Source organism: Dama dama, chromosome 14, assembly GCF_033118175.1.
Source record: "Dama dama isolate Ldn47 chromosome 14, ASM3311817v1, whole genome shotgun sequence".
Taxonomy (NCBI): Eukaryota; Metazoa; Chordata; class Mammalia; order Artiodactyla; family Cervidae; genus Dama; species Dama dama.
Genome location: NC_083694.1, coordinates 74,656,364 through 74,666,655, shown reverse-complemented (window position 1 = coordinate 74,666,655; position 10,292 = coordinate 74,656,364).

The following is a 10,292-nucleotide window of genomic DNA, read 5'->3' as shown; positions in this document are numbered from 1 at the left end:
GGCCCCCTGCCTTGGGATCACGGAATCTCAGCCACTGGACCACCAGGGAAGCTCCTGAAGTTTCTTAGGAATTAAAGTGAGAAGTCAAATCCAAGGGCCCGTGGTTGGTAGAAAACCAGCACCTCCTTCAGAAGGCCTGCTTTGGGCTTAGCTCCCTGGTTCTAATGCCTCGTTCTCCTGCTTTGTGGGCATGTGGTGTGCATGTGTGTGCTTCCGTGACTGTGTGTGCACAAGCCGAGTGCCTCTTTGCTCTTCAGACCATCCTCGAGTGAATGGAACTGGTGTCAGACAGCTGAGATTTGCAGCGAGAATCTGGATCAAAAGATTTCCCCGTTAGCGATGGAGTTACTGTTGCAGCGGGTGCAATTATATGATTCCCCTTTCTTTGCCAATTCGCGATGTGCTAAAAATAGCGACGGCTCAGGGCTGCCAGGTAGGAGGTTTGTGGTTTAGATTTAAATCCCTCTGACATGGTGGAAATCTCTCAGGGACACTGCCTGCATCCTCTGCAGGCGAGGAGGAGAAAGAAGAGACGCAGGCATTAGCTGTGTCAGGCTGTATGAAGCTAGCTTGCCTGTGAGCTGACTGAACGACGTTTCTGCCCTGACATAGTCTAGGTCCTTTGGAAAGTTTGGGGAGAAAATGCTTGAACTTCATCAGCAGAACAGTTGCTCTACAGACTTGCAATTGTGACTCTGGACTGGAGACCCTTGGAAAATGCAGAGGACTGTACATTCATCGGTGATAACGATTTTTCTGAGACTTGGTTTCGGTATTTCGAAGTGAACTTAGGAGCAAGGTATAGAGCAAACGGGGGCTTCCCTGATGGCTCAACGGGAATCCACCTGCAATGCAGGAGACACAGCAGATGCAGGTTCAGTTCCTGGGTCTGGAAGATCCCCTGGAGGAGGAAATGGCAGCCCACTCCAGTATTCTTGCCTGGAGAACCCCACAGAGGAGCCTGGTGGGCTACAGTCCATGCGGTCACAAAGAGTCAGACACGGCTGAGTGACTAAATACAGAGTAAACAACCCAGGAAACGTCTTGATACTTATCAGGAGATCTTGCGTCCCCATATACCCTTGGAACACGTATTTTATTGTGGAAACTGAGAAAAAAAATCGCATTTACTGAGAATAAGTTTGAAAAATACAAAACTTATCTTGATCTTTCTAGCTGTTGCTATGGTTTTGAGTAATACATCATTAGCAGCCTGGCACCCCAATGATGTATGGAAGCCATACATCATACCAGTGCCGTAGCTTTGATGATATATTAATGTAATTCGTGGTTAAGGCGCCATTGGCCCCATGATGTATGACTCAAAACACTACCAACTGGTTAGATCCACACAGGGACCTGTGTGTTCCGGACAGGAGAACAGCAAATGGTTCTGGACCAAAACGCAGGTGAACTGCTCAGGGCTGTCTCGGTGGTCTGCGCTGTGGGTGAAGGGTGGGCGTGCGGCTCTGACCATGATAGAGCCTGTGTCCAGGGCCAAGTCGGCAGGAGGTGGGGGAGGCACAGGCGGGCTGTGCCCGCCCCAGCCGTGGCCGCATGTCATCCCTGCTCAGACGATAGTGCATGTTACTCACCTGGGGCTAGAGGTTGGGGTTGAGAGGTGAGGGAGGTGACTGCCCGGAGTGATGGAGCTGTGGTGGGAGCGCTGTCTGCCCGGCTCTTGAGCCTCATGGGGGCGGGGTTCCTTCCGATTTCATGCTCCCCGTTTCGAGGAAGGATGTCTTCCTCCCTGAAGAGGGACAGTGGAGAGTGAGGTATCTTCGCATCTTTCCCTCCACCTTCCTCGCCTCCCCCTCGTGGATGTACAGTGTCGGGAGGAGGGGTTTGAAGGCACAGACCTGGGAGGCTCAGGCAGCGTGCTGGGCTCCTGGCGCATCTCCTCAGGGTCCTGCCAAGTGCCTGCCCCCCGGCTGAGGGCGGGTGGCCCCCGGGGGCGGCTCAGCTGGGGGCCCGAAGCCCCACTTGGCTCCTTTGTTCTGCTGACCTGCCTCCTCCCTGGGGTCTAGCGTCCACGCTGGCTCCCGGGACAAATGCGTCCCACACACGGTAGCCAGCGTCATCATTGAAACATGCGAATCCCATCACGGAGCCATTCGACTTCGGTCCCTGCGAGGCTCCCTGCTGCACTTAGAGGAAAATCGAAGTCCTTACCCCGTCCCTGGAGCCCTGACCCATGTGGGGCATCTTCCTGCTGCCCGAGGCTTTCACACACACGGACGACCTGGACCAGCGCTGGAGGGCTGCTTCTAAGGTCTCCCCTCAGACGCAGCGCCTCAGAGGGGCCATCCCAGACCTCCTGGGCACTCCTTCTTATTTCCTTGGCTGCGCTGGGTGTTAACTGCAGCCTGTGGGCTCTTTCATCCCATCGTGTGGGCTCTTCTTTGCGGGGCAGCTGTCCTTTCTAGTTGTGGCTCCCAGACTCAGTTGCCCTGCGGCATGTGGAATCTTGGCTTCCGGCCCAGGGATTGAACCTGCGCCCCCGCCTTCGAAGTGTGGAGTCTTAACCGCTGCACCACCAGGAAGCATTTAGGGGCCCTTCAACTCAAGGGAGGTTCTGACTGCCCCTTTATTAATAGCTTAAATAATTAAGCCAATTTGTTGGGTGTCTTCCGAGTGGTACCTGCCGAGAGTTTGACAGTGACTCAAATCAGAGACAGTGTCCCTTAAATTACGTTTGTAGGAATTATACTTCAGTTTCCAAATTTAGTCCTAAATGGTCATGTTTAATGTGTCGATCACTAGTGTTAGAAAATGTAGAGTGTTTGACTTTAATATCAAACAGTGCGGGGTTACAAAATTTTAGTATGCTTTGAAAAACCTGGCTTTAACTAACTGAATATTCAGTTCAGTTCAGTTCAGTCGCTCAGTCGTGTCTGACTCTTTGCGACCCCCTGAATCGCAGCATGCCAGGCCTCCCTGTCCATCACCAACTCCCGGAGTTTACTCAAACTCATGTCCATCGAGTCGGTGATGCCATCCAGCCATCTCATCCTCTGTCGTCCCCTTCTCCTCCTGCCCCCAATCCCTCCCAGCATCAGGGTCTTTTCCAATGAGTCAGCTCTTCGCATCAGGTGGCCAAAGTATTGGAGTTTCAGCTTCAACATCAGTCCTTCCAATGAACACCCAGGACTGATCTTCAGGATGGACTGGTTGGATCTGTAGTTCAGTCCCATTGCTCAGTCGTGTCCGACTCTTTGCGACCCCATGGACTGCAGCATGCCAGACTTCCCTGTCCATCACCAACTCCTGGAGCTTACTATATTAATATACACAATTAGAATTCACATGAGCAAATGAAATTGATAAGTATTCAATTATTTGAAATTGATAAGTTTGTTGAGAGATCTATTTAGGACTTGGGAGATTGGGGTAGGGAAGACATTTCCTGGTGCCTGAGGAGATAAAGCCTTGACTTGTCAAAAATAGAAATGACAGCACAAAAAAATAGCAAAAGAATTGTATTTCATGGTTGGTTGCTAAATTAACTGTATAGATGAGAATGCCAGGGTAGTTTCTATTTAATTTTAATTTTATTTTGGTGTATAGTCAATTTCCAATGTGGTGTTAGTTTCAAGTGTATAGCCAAGTGATTCAGTTATGTATTTACATATATCTGCTTTTTTTCAGATTCTCTTCCCAAGTAGGTTATTACAGAGTACTGAGCAGAGCCCCTATGCTGTGTAGTAGGCCCCTGGGGGGATCTGTTCTATATATAGTGTGTGTGTGCCATTCCCAAGCCCTTAATTCATCCCTCCCCGGCACCCTTCCCCTTTGGTAACTGTAAGTTTCTTTTCTATGTCTGTGAGTCTGTTTCTGTTTTGTAAATGAGTTCATTACTATATCACCGTTTTAGAGTCCATATACAAGTGATAGCATCTGGCACTTGTCTTCCTTCTTCTGACTCACTGGTAGGATCATCTCTGGGTTCACCCACGTAGCCGCAGATGGCATCATTTCATCCTTTCTTTCAGCTGAGGAATAAAGGACGAAGGCACCCTGAAGGACAGAAGGGCCAGGAGGCTTTATGGAGGTGATGGAGTCAGAGCTCTGTCTTCTGAGGCTGAAGAGGAGTCATCAACCCATTCAAGAGGTTATTAGTTAATCTGCTATTATTTTATATGCTTATATCGTCTCTCTTATCAGGCTAGCTAAATATGAAATGGCTTCTGCCTTCAAGATACTTTCAGTCTAATAGGGATAGTAATTAAAAAGATGGAGGCTTCCCAGGGGATGGGATCATGCGAGCTGCAGGACCAGGGGGCCATTGTGGAGCCAGTGTGCCTGGAAGGGCAACCTCCTGAGTGCCAGGAGAAGCCCAGGTGTGGATGGCTGAGGGGCTTCTAGGCTTTTTTCCTGCAGCCAGCGTTGTTGTCGTTCAGTCACTCAGTCGTGTCCAGCTCTTTGCGACCCCCTGGACGGCAGCACGCCAGGCTTCCCTGTCCTTCCTCATCTCTGGGAGCTCGCTCAAACTCACGTCCATTGAGTCAGTGATGCCATCCAACCATCTCATCCTCTGCCCCCTGCTTCTCCTCTTGCCTTCAATGCAGCCAATAAGGAATCATTTAAATACCATGAGCACACATGTTCTTCTGTGCTCTCCCCACCTCTACCCATCATGATAAGCACATCCATTATCTTTTGAGGAAAATAACATGGTTGAATCCAGGGCTGCCTGGTCCCATGTTTTCAGGTGAGTGGTGGTGCAGGAGTGATGGAGGCAGAACGGACAACAGAGGGCCTGGGAGGGGGAGTCGAGACAGGGCAGGGGGCGAGTCAGGATGCGCAGAGCGTTTTAATCACCTGGAACAGGAGCAAGATGCATTCTGTGGATTAAGAAGACATGGGACCCATATACGATGGCATGTTCCTCAGGCGTAAGAAAGAATGAAATAACGCCATTTGCAGCAACGCGGACAGACCTAGAGATGATCATACTAAGTGAAGCAAGTCAAACAGAGAAAGACCAACACCGTGTGACATCACTTCATGCGGAATCTAAAAACGTGATACAAATGAACATCTTTACAAAACAGCAGCAGACTCTCAACAGACACAGAAAGCAAACTTATGGTTCCCAAGGGAGAAGGGAGGAGGGATAAGCTTGGAATTACCAGATAAAAGGAAAGATGCATTGTAACAGCTCTTCCTTTTGGGCCAGCACGTCATCACTCCTCACGGGCTGCTATGCTTTTTCCAGCTATTATTAGTCACATACGACCAGAACCCACGGGGCTGCCACCAGGACCCGGAGGGGACTTGGTTCAATGTCGTTCAGTCCTAGGAGCAGCTGCGTGGAACACGACAGTGATATGTTTCTTCTAGGTCTTTTCTGTACCCTTATTTGTGCACCTGCCTTTGAGTTTGTGGAGACCAGAAAGTCTACCAGTGAAACATGAAGCCTGCAGGCTCTGGGGTCCCCAGGAGCCCTGTGCCTTGGCAGCTGGATACGGTCAGGGCGCTGCCACGGGGTCACAGCCCGCCTGTCGGGTTCAGGACTGGCAGATGCCTTCTCGCTGTTCCCTTTGATCCAGGCTGCAGTGGGCCTCTCGGAGACCATCACCCTCTGGTGCAGGCCGTGTCGGGGGCTCTGAGTCTGTGATAGGTGCGGCAGGGGACATGGTGTCTCCGCCTGCTGGATCGGCCCCTAGCAGGGCCCAAACCCCCCGAGATTTATGGCTGGCTGGAGGAGCTGGTGTCAGTGAAGGCGCAGGGTGAGTGGAAAGTGTGCCGGCCCTGATCTCGGTGGATCAGTGTGGTGAGCGGCGTGTCCTCAGCTCCTGGCCGCGAGGGCGGCCTGAACCCAGAAGGAGAGAACTGGGGGCGTTTTCCAGGGGTCTGTGAAGTCACCCTGCTTATTTTCCTTATATGCAGAGTACATCATGAGAAATGCTGGGCTGGATGAAGCACAAGCTGGAGTCAAGATTTCTGGGAGAAATATCAATAACCTCAGATATGCAGATGACACCACCCTTATGGCAGAAAGCGAAGAACAAACGAGCCTCTTGATGAAAGTGAAAGAGGAGAGTGAACAAGTTGGCTTAAAACACAACATTCAGAAAACTAAGATCATGGCATCCGATCCCATCACTTCATGGCAAATAGATGGGGAAACAGTGGAAACAGTGACAGACTTTATTTTTTGGGGCTTCAAAATCACTGCAGATGGTGACTGCAGCCATGAAATTAAAAGACGCTTGGTCCTTGGAAGAAAAGTTATGACTAACCTAGACAGCATATTAAAAAGCAGAGACATTAGTTTGCCAACAAAAGTCCATCTGCTCAAGGTTATGGTTTTTCCAGTAGTCATATGGATGTGAGAGTTGGACCATAAAGAAAGCTGAGTGCCAAAGAATTGATGCTTTTGAACTGTGCTGTTGGAGAAGACTCTTGAGAGTCCCTTGGACTGGAAAGAGATCCAACCAGACCATCCTAAAGGAAATCAGTCCTAAATATTCATTGGAAGGACTGATGCTGAAGCTGAAGCTCTAATACTTTGGCCACCTGATGGGAAGAACTGACTCATTGGAAAAGACCCTGATGCTGGGAAAGATTGGAGGCAGGAGGAGAAGGGGAGGACAGGATGAGATGGTTGGATGGCATCACTGACTCGATGGACATGAGTTTGAGTAAGCTCCAGGAGTTGGTGATGGACAGGGATGGAGGCCTGGTGTGCTGCAGTCCATGGGGTCGCAAAGAGTCAGACACGACTGAGCGACTGAACTGAACTGAACTGAATTGTGAAGTTTCCCTGCAGTCACGTTTCTGGGGTGGCTGTATGGCTGTGTTTACACCAGTGAGAAATTCACCTCGAGAGAGAAGTAATGACTGTTCTTTCATGAACTTTCCTGTACACATAGCATCCTTTTGCTAGTATATCTGTAAGCTAGTTTCCTAGAAATAGACTTATTCAAGAAGTCTATGCATTTTAACTTTGTGTAGATGTCAATAAATTGACCTCTGAGAGGTCTGCACCAATTTCCATTCTTACCCAGGGAATCTGGAGTGTCAGTTTCTTGACACCCAGTCACCCCTGGGAATCTAAATGTTTCATTTTAGCTAATCTGACCAGTCAAAGGGTGTATCCTTGTTTTTATTTGTATCTTAAAATTAGAAATGAAGTTGAGTATCTTTTTAACATGTATGTTTAGCCATTCTCTATTTAACATCTGTGAATTTAGAGTCTGTTCTTTATACTGTCATCAAGATCCTAATGGTTGGATTATTTCCTACTCTGTTCCCCTTGAGAGTTCATTTAATCCTGGTCATATCATACGGTGTGTGTAGATTTATCATCCATCACATCCCAGGATGTTAGAGCTAGAGAAGCTCTTGAGATGATGCCAGGATGCGTTTTCACTTCCAGGTAAACAAACTGAGGTCCAGGGAAGCAAACTCAACTGTCCGAGATTGGAGACTGGGTCAGAACCAGAACTTGTGCTGTCCAGGCCGTACCCTGGGTCTTTTATTCTGCTGCTGATGACAACGAGTGGCCTCTCTTGGACTTTGAAAGCTCTCGTTTTAATCTATGAACATCCCAAAGTGTTTCTTTTGACTATAACCTCGCCCCAGTGAGCCAGCTTGTCCGTCCGCGTTTTGCGTACTGGTGCATTTGATCACAGTCCGTGGCCTCTCAGGCTGGATGTCTCTCGTGCGCACTAACCTGCTCTGAGCGCGGCAGCGAAGCTCCCCGCGTGTCAGGGGCGTAGCTCAGGGACACAGCTCCCAGAGCTCATTCAACACCAGCGCAGGACAAGTCAAGTGAGAGGGATCAACAGTCTCACCCTTGTCTTTACAGTCTTCATGGGTTGTTTAATATAATAAAATAGCTACAGGACAAAAGTCTGAAACATCCTACTATATTCTCATCTTTGTAGAGCTATCCCAAATTCATCATAAAGTTATCCTCATTTAATTTCAGTCTTGAAATTGGAATTTTATCTTCGATATATTCCTTTAAGGACCCCTAAATAATTATTAAAATCTGAGCTTATCATTAGGGGGACTTAAAAATGAGAATTCATCGGTCATAGACTTTAATCCAAGCACCCTAAGTACATAGACCTCAGACTTCACTGTCTCCACTATGTCTCCTTGTTTTTTTCCCCTTCCAAAGGCGCAAGACTTTTTATTATTTTAATAATTTAGATACATCTAGGTCTTCTTTTTTAAGACTATATTTTTAAAATTTTTATTTTTAAATTTAAAATTTTAAAAATTAAAAAAATTTTTTTTTAAATTAAAGAACTTGTAACTTTAGGTTATAAAGGGACTGACATAATCTTCCATTTGCTAGAATAAAAAAACTTGATTTTGAGGAAAAGAATGAACAAAATAGGAATAATTGGCCATGTAATGCTTAAACTGCAGGTTACAAAGTAATCTACATTAGAAAGCAAATAGTGAGTTCAAATATAGAAAAAAAGAGTATATTTGAATTTTAAATACTGTAACTGATAGAAAATGCTTAATACGAGGTCTCAAAAATTTTTTTTTCAGCCAAATGTGCACAGCTCAACTGTAGTTAGGGAGCTTAAGCGCACTGTTTCTGTTTTCTGAGCAGGTTGTTTTATTTTTTTCCCCCATCTTCATTTCCAGGTTATGGTGAGCTAATTATGAAAATGCTGAACATTCTGTCCTGATACTTGAAAGTTCTTGACTTCTAAGTATTATGGGTACTGGGGAAATTCTCCCAGTCCTGTTTTACTGACCTTCTCTCTGAGTACATTCTTAAGAAACTGTGTTCAAATCAATAGAATTGTACCTTCGGTTTCAGCTAAATGCAGCTGGGAACTAGTGTAATCATACCAATAAAAATGTTCTTGTTTTCAGAAGCTGACTGTGACAGTCATGGCAAATGTCAAGTATTTGTAATACATATTCAAGGGAACGGATTTCTAATGAAAAGGCAGAGACCGGGTTGGATAACGCCAGGGGACAGCATCACCCTAGGGGGGTTCTTTCCGGACACAGCATGGAGGCTGCGAGCTGACCTGGGAACAGCAGGTGATGAAAGACACTTCCACCTAAGAAAGTACTTTGTTGTTGTTTAGCCGCTTCAGTCCTGTCTGACTCTTTGTGACCCCAGGGACTGTAGCCCGCCAGGCTCCTCTCTCCGTGGGATTCTCCAGGCAAGAATACTGGAGTGGGTTGCCATGCCTTCCTCCAGGGGATCTTCCCGACCCAGGGATCAAACCCGTGTCTTTTATTTCTCCTGCATTGGCAGGTAGATTCTTTACCACTAGCGCCACATGGGAAGCCCCTTATATACATTTGTTGTTCAGTTGTCAAGTCGTGCCCAACTCTCTGCAACCCCAAGGACTGCAGCATGCCAGGCTTCCCTGTCCTTCACTGTCTCCCTGAGTTTTCTCAAACTCATGACCATTGAGTCAGTGATGACATCCAACCATCTCATCTTCTACCGCCCCCTTCTCCTCTTGCCCTCAATCTTTCCCAGCATCAGGGTCTCTTCCATTGAGTCAGGTGACCAAAGTATTGGACTTTCAGCAACAGTCCTTCCAATGAATATTTAGGGTTGATTTCCTTTAGGACTGAGTGATTTGATTTCCTTGCTTCCAAGGGACTTGCTTCTCCAGCACCATAGTTCGAAAGCATCAGTTCTTCAGCGCTCAGCCTTCTTTATGGTCCAGCTCTCACATCCGTACATGACTACTGAAAAAACCATAGCTTTGACTAGATGGACCTTTGTTGGCAAAGTGACGTCTCTGCTTTTTAATATGCTGTCTAGGTTGCTCATAGCTTTTCTTCCAAGGACCAAGCGTCTTTTATTTATTTATTTATTTTTTTCTGGAACTCTCTTGCTTTTTTTTTTCATTTATTTTTATTAGTTGGAGGCTAATTACTTTACAATATTGTAGTGGTTTTTGTCATACATTGACATGAATTAGCCATGGATTTACATGTATTCCCCATCCCGATCCCCCCTCCCACCTCCCTCTCTACTCGATCCCTCTTGGTCTTCCCAGTGCACCAGACCCGAGCACTTGTCTCATGCATCCAACCTGGGCTGGTGATCTGTTTCCCCCTAGATAATATACATGTTTTGATGCTGTTCTCTCGAAACATCCCAATTTCGTGGCTGTAGTCATCATCTGCAGTGATTTTGGAGCCCAAGAAAAGGAAATCTGTCACATGACCACATGTAAAAGAAATGGCTAATGGAAAGTTGCTGCATACGGAGAGCTCAAACCCAGTGCTCTGTGATGACCTTGAGGGGTGGGGTGGGTGGGAGGTGAGGGAGGATCAAGAGGGAG